Here is an 11,712-nt window from a genome sequence, read left to right as displayed (position 1 = left end):
CTGCTGAGTTGGAAAAGGCGCGTCCCTGGGGGCGCGCTTTACCCGTGTTTTTCGCTGAGTTGGATGCCACGTGTGGAAGGCGCGTCCCCGGGGACGCGCCTTTGCCAACTCAGCAGACACGTATTTTGTTTTATAATAAATACTTTATTTTTATTATTATTATAAATTAATAATATATTATGTAAAATGTTTCGATTATAATGTAAGAATTATCAAGTTTCGAGTATTTTTGATTTTGATTATCGATCTATTAATTTTATCAGTTAATTATTTAAATGTTATCAATCTAGTCATCTCATATCAATATTTAACGAAAATATTGATGCATAAGTTAATAAATTAGTATAATTACATATTTAATCTTCAAGACTTACATATTTATAAATTAGTCTTATTGAAAATTTAATTTAATAAATTTAATCCTCCAATCAGAACATGAAATGTGTTATCGTATACATAAATTTTTTAATAACTTTTAATTTGTTTAATTTAATATTTTTCTCTACTTAGAAGGTGGAATTATTATTATATTTAAAAAAAATTATAACTAATATTAATTATTATATTAAATAAATATATTAAATATATTTATGTATTTAAAAGTTAAAAAAATTATTTAGGTGTACATACATTGACAAATTATATAAATGCAATAACATTAAATTATTAGAAATAAAAACATTCATTTAAATACAATATTAATTACATAAGTTAACGGTTATATGATGAAACAGAGCTGGACATTTTTTTCTATTGTGCCCGATGTTTCTACAATGCCCACATCATTTTTGTTCTGTTGACTTCTCCCGAATATCCATATCACAATGTATTCTAGTAGATTTTGGACGACCTGAGTCCCTCAATAGCAATGGATCTGGTACAATTGTAAGCCAAGTTTGAATCTCATTTGGGTCTCTTTCGTTTCCTATGGGCGGAAACTCAAATTCATATACCTTGAATACTTGTGAAAGTTGGTATACGGGATCAACATAATTTTTGTAGTCCAAATGCGAATGTGAGCAAGCAGCAATGACATGAGAGCATGGATATTTGAGTGCTTGAAAGAAACCACAATCGCACCACCTCTCTTGCAGATTAACTCTGAAAGAGTTAGCTTCAATCCCTTGCAGCGGACGTGGCATTTCGGTTACACGAAACAATTCACGGGTGCGAGAAAAATTTGTAACTAACATCCCATTTGATGCAACCACTTTTTTCTGTAAATCGGCTACTAGTCTTGGGTGGTAAATATGTCCGTTTTGCATCCAAGTAAGAGCTTGTCCACTGAGTTTTGCAAAGAGTTGACCAAAACGAAAATAAGTCGTTTTGACCAACGCCGTGACTGGTAAATGACGCGTCCCCTTTAAGGTTGAATTTATTGCTTCAGCCAAGTTTGTTGTCATATGACCATAGCGATACCTCCCGTCATATGCATTTGTCCACATTTCTTTGCTGATGTCCATAATGTACTCGCACCCCTTCTTATTTTTGCCAAACAGCTCTTGTAGCATCGACTTCCATTATTTCACTATTCACATGAAGGCGCGTTCCCGGGGGCGCGCTTTCCATTATTTCGTCAGAGAATATGTTATCATTGCCCTATTATGTCATTTATGTCCCTCGGGGACACTAGATATATCAGTACCTATTATTTTACTATTCACATGAAGGCGCGTTCCCGGGGGGGCGCCTTCCATTATTTCGTCAGAGAATATGTTATCATTGCCCTATTATGTCACTCATGTCCCTCGGGGACACTAGATATATCAGTACCTATTATTTCACTATTCACATGAAGGCATGTTCCCGGGGGTGCGCCTTCCATTATTTCGTCAGAGAATATGTTATCATTGCTCTATTATGTCACTCATGTCCCTCGGGGACACTAAATATATCAGTTTGAATAACTTAAATTTAACTTCTTTTGAAAGTTCAACAAGTTAAGAATAACTTAAATTAAAACGTTATGTGAAGTTTGAATAAATTAGATAAATGTTATGGATAAATTGAATAAATGAAGTGATAAGTTTGATTGTGACATTGAAATTGTATGGAATGAGCATTGAAATGTGACATTGAATAAATTGCCAATTCCCCCCCCTCTTGGCTGATTCCATCGATCGATGAACTCAACATAAGTTGATTTTAATGTATAACGTTTTAATATATGTTAATGATAAAATCATATGTATGGATAAATTTAATTTCAATTTAAGTATTGTGAACTATAATTGGAATATAACTTTTAATTTCAAATTGGAATATTAAGTTGAAATTTAATGTTAAATTTCGAATACTATAATTTATATTTTAAATTTAAATTTGAATAATATTATTTTTATTTTTATTTTAAATTTCGAATAATATAATTTGTATTTTAAAAACATTTATCAACATTTAATGTTAAATGTGAATAAAAATAACATTAAAAATATGTATGTAACAACCATGAAACATTTAAATAACATAACCAAATTACATAAAATTCTGAAATTTAATTATTTAAATAACATTAAATATAACTGGATCACCGATGTCGTCTTCTCGAATGAGTTCCACATGGCGGTGGTTGCCTATTTCGCGGAGGATTTCTTCGTGGAACTTGTTCTTCAGCTCCTCATCTTCACTATCATCATCAGCAGCATTTTCTTCATTTGGTGTAGATGACGCTGAAGGGGCTGAAGGGCCTGTATAAATAACGACCCTGGAGGAGTGCTAGTAACAATCCCACCGCTCCCCGGGAACTGTGGAAACTATGGAAACATTGGCATCGATGTATGTGATCCAGATGAAGATTGAGGTGTCTGCGGAGAACACCACCAGCCAAATAAGATGCATATGAACCATATGCTGGATCATTAAACATAGTCGTATATGCACCTCCATATGGTAAAACCCTGCGGGCTAGGCATGTAACCTGGCGGGCTAGGCATGTAACCTGGCGGGCTAGGAATGTAACCCTGCGGGCTCGGAATGTAACCCTGCGGAGATGGCATATAAACTGGTGGCTTGGCATATGAAGTGGAGGGCTGGGCATGTACCCCTGCGGCATCGACGAATAAGGATGTTGTGGTGGACTGATGCAGAACCGATAGCGCCTTCTCTCCGTCCACGCGTCGGGGGACGATGATATTGAGACGGTTGACGTCTTTCTCGGCGCCTAGGAATGTTAACCCCTCGTGCTTCCGCCGAAAGTAGAAACGGCTTCCCATTTTCATTAAACCAGTCCATATAGTTATCCGTAACCATATGACCAGTTTCAGCGTAATATTGTCGAGGGGCCAACAGTGTATATCGGTTCTCCCAAAGCGCAATCCAATCTCTGTGTCTCACCACCCAGTTAACATCTTTCTTTCCCCGTCTATCTATGTTATGCACGTCGTCTAAATTTCTAGGAGCTCCAGGAATATATTGCGTACAACCATACTGACGGAGCACGCGATCAACTGGATGCCACTCAATAATAGCATAACATATAAGGGTATAACCGATATCCATACCTCTAATGACCCACTAAGGTGGGGTGGGATGCAAGCTTTCACTTCATCGCTCGCCAGGAATATTGCGTACAACCATACTGACGGAGCACGCGATCAACTGGATGCCACTCAATAATAGCATACATATAAGAGTATACCATCCATACCTCTAATGACCCACTAAGGTGGGGTGGGATGCAAGCTTTCACTTCATCGCTCGCATAAGTATCCCACTGAAACTGAAATATAATACAATTCAAATAAATAAAATATCTAATTATATCTAACATTTTAAATTAAATATTAATAATTAAACAAATTAAAACACCTCAGACCAGCTTTCGTATCAATAAGTAAACGAATTTCCTCTAACCCAGTAGGTATACTTTTATGGTCCTTTCTTTTCATCGACCACCTATGAAATATAATATAAAACTAAATATCACCATATTTAATTGAAAATATTTAAATCAAATTTAGTTCGAAATTACCTCAACAATAAGGGAATACGTATGTTCATTCACGATCGGCATAAGAAAGGCATGCGGAACCCACGCCCAGATTGTAGAAGCAGAAGACATCCACCATAGCAGTTTTCTTATAATTCGTCGCCCGACACTTTCTCTAAAGAGAAATGCCAAAACTGCAGCACCCCAACTATATCTTCCAGCTTCATCAAAATCGATCAGATGCCGCAACCATACAATGCACCTGGTTGCGAGATTTGTCGGGCATCAATATTCCTCCAATTATTCGTAGAATATATGCCCGAGCACATGCCTTTGCTTGATCCTCTGAAGCATTTTCATTTAAAACCTCAAAATTAGCTTTCAACCAAGATAAAGCTATTCTACCTCCATTACTCTGGCGGAGCAGCTCCAAGATAATCAATGCACATTGATTGCCAATCACCATCCGCCATACCACACATCATATTTCCGTCGACGGGAAGCCCCAGATGCTATAGACATCCTCCAATGTAATTGTTGCCTCTCCACATGGAAGGTGAAAAGTGTGTGTCTCGGGCCTCCACCTCTCAATCATGCAAAATTAGGACAGGTTCGAGTTTGCAACCGCCTATAATGTTGCAATATACCCGAACCCATCAGAAGCCAATATGGCAAATACGTTCCGGTGTCGGTATACGTGGATTTTTAATAAAAGTTTTAAAATACGATCAGCATCCTAAATATATATTAAAAAATAAAAATTATATAATTCATAATACTTTAAAATAAAAATAAATTTAAATTTACATTAATTATAAAAAATATTACCATATCGCTAAAATGTATGGAGATGATCAATATCCAATCGCAACAGCATTCGTTTTCCATTAACTGTAGACAAAACAATATAATTAGCAAAAAAATTAATAATTCTAAATAAATAATATTATATAAATATTATTTTAATAAAAAAAAATAATTTACATAATATATTAATATAAAAAATAATAACTATTTAAAAAAATATAACATAAAAATAATTTCTTACCACTAATAACAAATTTAAAACTCAAATAATTGGAGAATTTGAGTTTATAAGAGAGAAGATGATTTTGGTGTGAAGAATGAGGGAGGGTTGAGGGGGTTTATATAGGGGATGAGGAGGGGTAGTTAGGAAAAACGGATGGGGGCATTTATGACATTTAATGATGATAGGCGCGTCCCCGGGGATGCGCTTTCCATACGTGTCTGCTGATTGGCAAAGGCGCGTCCGGGGACGCGCCTTTCACACATGGCATCCAACTCAGCGAAAACACGGGTAAAGCGCGTCCCCGGGGACGCGCCTTTGCCAACTCAACAGAAAGGGTGTTAGTTTTGGAAATATTGGTCAAATGGTGTTAGAAAGGTAAAATTAAAAACAAACGGTGTGAATTATGTAATTTAGCCAGAAATTTAAGCTGGGTCCTTCCTCTCTTTTCTCTTCCCCATATTATCCTCACATGGCCAATCAGAATTCCTTTTAAAATACGGGTCGAATCTTCTATACTTTTATCCGAACTCCAGTGACGAATTAAAGTTCCGACGTCGGATCCTAGGGTTTCTTTTGTTTTGTTTTTAATTTTCCAGGTTCGCCTGTAATGGCTCAACCAGCAGGGATTGGAAGAGTGGTAGGGAACTATTTTGTGGGCCGGCAAATCGGGTCGGGTTCGTTCTCGATTGTTTTCCATGCGAGGCATCGAGTTCATGGAACAGAGGTGGCGATAAAGGAGATCGTAATGAGTCGGCTCAGTAAGAAGTTGCAGGAGAGAGTTTGATGTCGGAGATCATTATTTTGAAGAGAATTAATCATCCTAATATTGTTCGGCTGCATGATATCATTGAGGTTCCTTTCTTTTTCCTTTATTAAAAAAACATCGTTTCCTTTTAATATTAATATTTTAGGAGTTGTTTGGACGGTGAGAAAGTGGGGAGAGAAGTAGAGAATGGATTTTGAAGAGTAGAACTTAGTCAACTTTCTACTTTGTTTGCGTTGATCTCTATTGATTTGAGAGATAAATTTCTATTTGATCTGTAGCAACTAATACTACGTCAGAAGCTTTGTGTGTCATTAGTGATTTTTTTTATAAAATGGCAGTGGTCAAGGGAAACTAATTGAAAATCTGATTTTCATGTAGTGTTTGTGAAGGTTTCCAGCTCGGGGCTGATTTTGTGTATGTCAAAATCTTTTTTGTTTATTCTCTTTAGATCATTTGTAAGTTCAAGTTTTCTAGAAAATGTCAATCATAGTATACTTTGATATAAAATCGAAGTTGTTTGAAATAAAGCTGATATGCTGTGTCAGTTTTTCTTTACTTCTACTTGTTATACGAGTAATCATATAATATATATCTTAATCATATTTTAATTTGGGTTTATGTGCATATCTTTAGGTTCCTGGAAAGATACATCTTGTATTAGAGTACTGCAAGGGTGGTGATCTTTCTATGTATGTTACACGCCATGGAAGTGTCCCTGAGGCAACTGCGAAGCATTTCATGCAACAGCTAGGTATTCAGCAAAGCATTGTTGCTTTTCTTTATCCATTGAATTTGGTTATTCAAAACACTTATAACCATCTTGTTGCAGCGGCAGGCCTCCAAGTTCTTCATGACAATAATCTTATACATCGGGATCTAAAGCCTCAGGTTCATTTAATTCTGTTTAGTCAAGTTTGTTTTTTTATCTAATTTTTTGGCTACTTATGTCGTATACTTTCGTTCTTTAACCATAATAAGTAGAACTAAAATATAATGGATGTCACCTTTTTTCCCTTTTAATTGGGTTTGCCTTTGGAACTGTATTATTGAATGTGATGAAGGTTTATATATTGGTACATTTGCATTTAAAAAATAAGCCCGTGATGTTGAACAACAACCTTCATTATACATACCATTCTTGTCCATGCTGTGAAGTTCTCTTTAAATGTTGATGAACAGAATCTTCTTCTCACAACAAATGACAGCAATGCAGTTTTAAAGATTGCAGATTTCGGATTTGCAAGGTAAACTACCGCATTGATCAGCCCACTTATAGGGCGTTTTTCTTATTCCCTTTCTCTTTCCATTTTTTAGTTAAAGAATCTCTATGAGTGAAAAGTAGGCTTCCATCTTTCTAGTCCAAGGACTAAGGCCTATCCTTGGCTGTTTGAATTGATCTTCGTTTCTTTAAAAAAAAAGAAGAATTGAACTTCGTTATGCAACATTGCAAGTAATTCTTTTGGTTGTTGATATTACAAGTTGAGACCACTTTCTTCTTTAATAGTATGTCTATGTGCTTATTTGCTTTGAATGGTTCGAGAATGGTTCCAATTGGTGCTCAACACAATGAAGAATGGAAATTGGGGCTTCTCGGGAAAAATGCTATTGAATTAATAGCTGAAAGTACTATGGCTGCAATGGTACAGCATAATTTATTTTTAATTGTTGATATTAATAAAGGAAGTTATTCATAATTATTGTCCACTACCCTTTATCGTTTGGAGTTCTGTAAGATCTTTTGCATTTGCACCTCCATTGTTGCCTTTTCGCAATTAGAATAAAGTTCATTTGCTTATATAATTCTTAATCATGGTCAGAGATAAAGAAGATGAAAAGGATGGTACTTCTGTGCTGTGCAAATGTTTTTCCAATGAATTTTTTTCACCCATATTCAATAGTTAGAACACTACAGTTCTGTTTTGGCAGATCTCTACAACCTAGGGGGCTTGCTGAAACATTATGTGGTTCTCCTCTTTACATGGCTCCAGAGATAATGCAGCTGCAGAAGTACGATGCAAAGGTGATAGTTACTCCCCACACAAGACTCGACTGTTGCTCTTCTCATCCATACCTTACTAACTGGACCCTAATACGCAGCCAGATCTTTGGAGTGTTGGTGCTATTTTATTTCAGCTCGTTACTGGTAAAACTCCATTCACCGGAAACAATCAAATACAGGTAATGGACTTCTAAATGTGTTTTTCTAAAATGGTCCCCGAGGTTCTTGAACTTTTCTAACTTTAGGTTTGCAATTAATCACTTCAGTTGAACTAGTGATTATTTTGGTGCTTTTGCAGTTACTCCAAAACATTTTGAAATCAACTGATTTACCTTTCCCTACGGAAAATGATTATTTGACAGCTGATTGCAAAGATTTATGTCAAAAATTGCTCCGTTATAACCCAGGTATTCCACAAATGTAGTTTAGATTACAGACTTCCAACATACAATTGAACTTTTTTGTTTTTTACATATTAGAGACTAAAACATCCATTTTACTGTTAGATGCTACTTTATTCCGGGATGATGAGAATTTCCAGAATTAGAAATATATGAAAGAACCTCAACCTTAATTATTTAGTTTTGTAACTACCTGTTCTTCTCCGTTTTCAATTATTCTGGTGTTTAATCATGGATGACTTCAACCACCTATTTGTTAATTGTGCATACAAGAATTATTGTAATCTAAATTAATAGTCTTGTCATGTAGACCAATGATGCTAAGATAAACCTTTAACCAATCTGTCAAGACAATGAGCAAAGAGATCCATACAGATCAAGTTTCATTCAGCAATGCTATCAAAGTTTGTTGAGTGCTGAGCAATTTGTTTATCCTTCAGTAATCTAAACTAATATTTTTGCCCTCGTTCTCATTGGTTTCTTTATCCTTCAATTTGCAGTGGAACGCTTAACATTTGAAGAGTTCTTCAACCATCCATTTCTTTCCCTGGGTCCACCAGACAAATCTTTGAGGTAAATGAGGAACTGATTCTTATCATTGTCTAGCCTTGATATACATTATCCCCAACATCCTAAATACTGGAACATTGCTGATTTTCCTTGTTCTGAAAGCAGTCCAGTGATGAATACTGAGGAAAGCTTTCAGGAGGACTGTCTTCCTTTCTTTCTGGATGATGATTCTTGTGAATCTGATGTTAGCCCTTCATTTGCGAAAAAGAGGTCCTCAATGAAATCTGCTTATGGATTTTCTGTTGATGCGAAAGATACTAGAGGAGCAACACCTAGTGCTTTGAATAAAGTAGATTTTACATCCAAATACAGTGTTACAAGACATAAATCAGAAAGTGCTGGTTTTAAACTTGAAAGCTGCAAGGTTTCAGGTGAAACTCTGCATGAACCTCACAAATCCATGGATCAAAGACCTGCAAATATTTGTTCAAGAGGTACCAACAATTTTATATGTTCCATTTCTCTTTATGATCTAAATCCTAACATGTCTTGCTTATTTTGTTTGTTCTGAGAAATTTCATTCCTTTGAATAACATGTCTGGTTTAACTGTAACTCTTGCATTGTTTCCACAGTTAGGGAGTCACTGGAGTCTATCGACCATGATTATATTCTTGTGTCTGGACCCTCCATGGATGTGTCATCTTCTTCAGCTAGCACTTCCAAGCCAAACCATATTGTATACAAATCTGAGAATCCTCCTCTAATTCCCTTTGTCAAATAAAACTGCATCAACTGCTCCCATGCCAATCGTTGGTGCCACCGATGTCAAAACTCATCTTGTAGGAAGCTTAGGAAGTCAGAACTCTGCCCCTGGGACTTCTCAAGGATCCATGGATATTGGAGATATGGAACAACCATCATCCCATTGCATGACAAGGATTAAGTCATTACAGCAGTGTTCATCTGCAGTTACAGAATTAGTGCATGAAAAGGTTTGTCCATAATAAACCTGTTATAAGTGCATACTGTGCATCATGTGGAGTAGGGCATCAACATAACACTCTCTCTTTCCCTTTATTATTCCCCATGTTTGCGTGCTTAACTTCCATTTAGCAGATGATTTGGTCTCATTGTGTGCTTATCTTTGTGTGTCTCTAGACTCTGGACTATTTGATTGGCTCTCTTGGTGCTGGTGGGGCCTCTGCATGGTCTACTAATATATGCTCACACAAGGCAATTAGTTAATGAATGCTTTCACTGCATCTTTGTGGGTCATATTTTTAGGCAAATTTTGCATGATTGGACTATAAGGTGTATATGGCTTCAATGTTTAGTTTGTCTACCTTATGGCCAGTGTCTGCTGGTCCTTGCTGTTACTTTCGGGTCAGCAAGGTTCTTGCAATAGTATGATATTTTAAATGACACAATGTCATTCTCTATGTTGATTACTGTTACTTCTGTAACATCTTGCTAGCTAGGATCTCTTTGTATTTTCTTTGCCATTACAATCCTTATTGATGCTATTTTGTATACATTATCGTGGTTTGTTGATAGATTGAGGCAGGTAGACAACTTGAAGCATTTTCAATCCAGCTTGTGATTCTTGCAATTTGGAAACAAGCACTGCATATTTGCCACACCCAGGCTGCATCAGCTATGGAAGGAAGTCCAAGCCAAGAAACAAGCAGATTGAGTGCCAGCAAGAAACTTGGAACATCTGATAGGGAAGAATGTAATGATATTGTCAGCCAAGAAGGGCCAGCAGATATATCCTCAGAGATAGAGAGGGAATTTCTTCGGGAAGTTGAGCATGCTGAGGAACTTGCAAAAGTTATTGAGCCTGGTAAACCTTTGCTAATGATTACTCATTCCCTGTATTAAATTTGTTGTTTGAATTTGAAATTGCTCAAACAATAAGAAGGCAACTAAATGCATGTAAAATAAATTTGCATGTTGTCATCATGATTGCAGGAAGTACAGAGATGCCTGATGCAATGGAGACAATTTTTCAGGCAGCCCTTGCCTTGGGAAGATATGGAGGAGTGAGTCTTTCCTTTTCACCTTGATGTGCCTAAATTGTATTAATCTAATATAATTTTCCGGTGTGGAGAATAGATCTAGCGTAGATCTTTTATAATATAAATAGTTGACAAATGCCTTGGAATTTTTCTTGAATTAAGGTGATAGAAGATCGAAGTAAAAGTTATCAGTTGAGATGTGTCTCGTGTGTGTTTTGCAGGTTGATGAGCTCATGGGTGATATGGAAAGTGCAGCTTTATTGTATTCGAAGGCAGAGCGTTTATTAGTGTTCCTTCTAGTTGAAGCACCATCTCTCATCCTGAATCCTCCATTTTCACTCACAAACTCAGACCGGTATAGACTTAGAACGTACATTGATTTTCTTAGAAACCGGCAAGGGTACTCAAGATCACAGATGATGGCTCTTCTCGGGTGCAAGGATCAGCCATAGACTTTAACCATTATTATTACTTACTCCTGCTCCTGATGAATTACCATGTTCCATTGTGTAAAAAAAAATTATTTGTACAGTTATTCTTTTAGGTAACGGGGAATTAGGGTGTTAACATTGATCAAGTTAATTGTATCATGTTTAACAGTTTGAGTGTTGTAATATTCTCTCATTTCTGCCATTAGTGAATGATAGTTTGGTTAAGTTCTCGATTCTTTTTCGTCTTTAACTTGTTTTTTTTAGTATGCGGTGAATGATTGAGATTGAATTGGAGACTAGATAAAGTAAGGGAGATCCAAGGAGTAAATGTTATGAAACTTGCTTTAGTATCTATTCATAGGTCTAGACGACAGAGAAGCATTTCCGTCCTTCACTGAATCCCCTCCAAGAATAATGTTTATAATAGCATATTTGTTTTCTTTTATTCAATATTGACAGCCTTTTGTGACAAAGAAGAGAGTCCTGATTGAACATAAAATAAAGATTTTTAGCACATAAAATCATGAGCAAATAATTATGGAACACATCATCTGATTAAGATACTTTGTATTTTCTTTAATAGTTTGGCTAATTATAAAGTAGCATTTGTTCAATATGTTTTTTAGTA

At 36.1% G+C, this 11,712-nt stretch overlaps 1 pseudogene; it reads left to right on the top strand.

Moving 5' to 3' along the window:
* Positions 1 to 5,380: 5,380 nt before the first annotated feature.
* LOC120142370 lies at positions 5,381 to 11,276 on the top strand (annotated as a pseudogene).
* The last annotated feature ends 436 nt before the right edge of the window (positions 11,277 to 11,712 follow it).

Source organism: Hibiscus syriacus, unplaced genomic scaffold (assembly GCF_006381635.1).
Source record: "Hibiscus syriacus cultivar Baekdansim isolate YM2019G1 unplaced genomic scaffold, ASM638163v2 tig00110828_pilon, whole genome shotgun sequence".
Lineage (NCBI taxonomy): Eukaryota > Viridiplantae > Streptophyta > Magnoliopsida > Malvales > Malvaceae > Hibiscus > Hibiscus syriacus.
The sequence above is the reverse complement of the archived record's forward strand: the minus strand, read 5'-3'. Positions and strand labels throughout refer to the sequence as shown.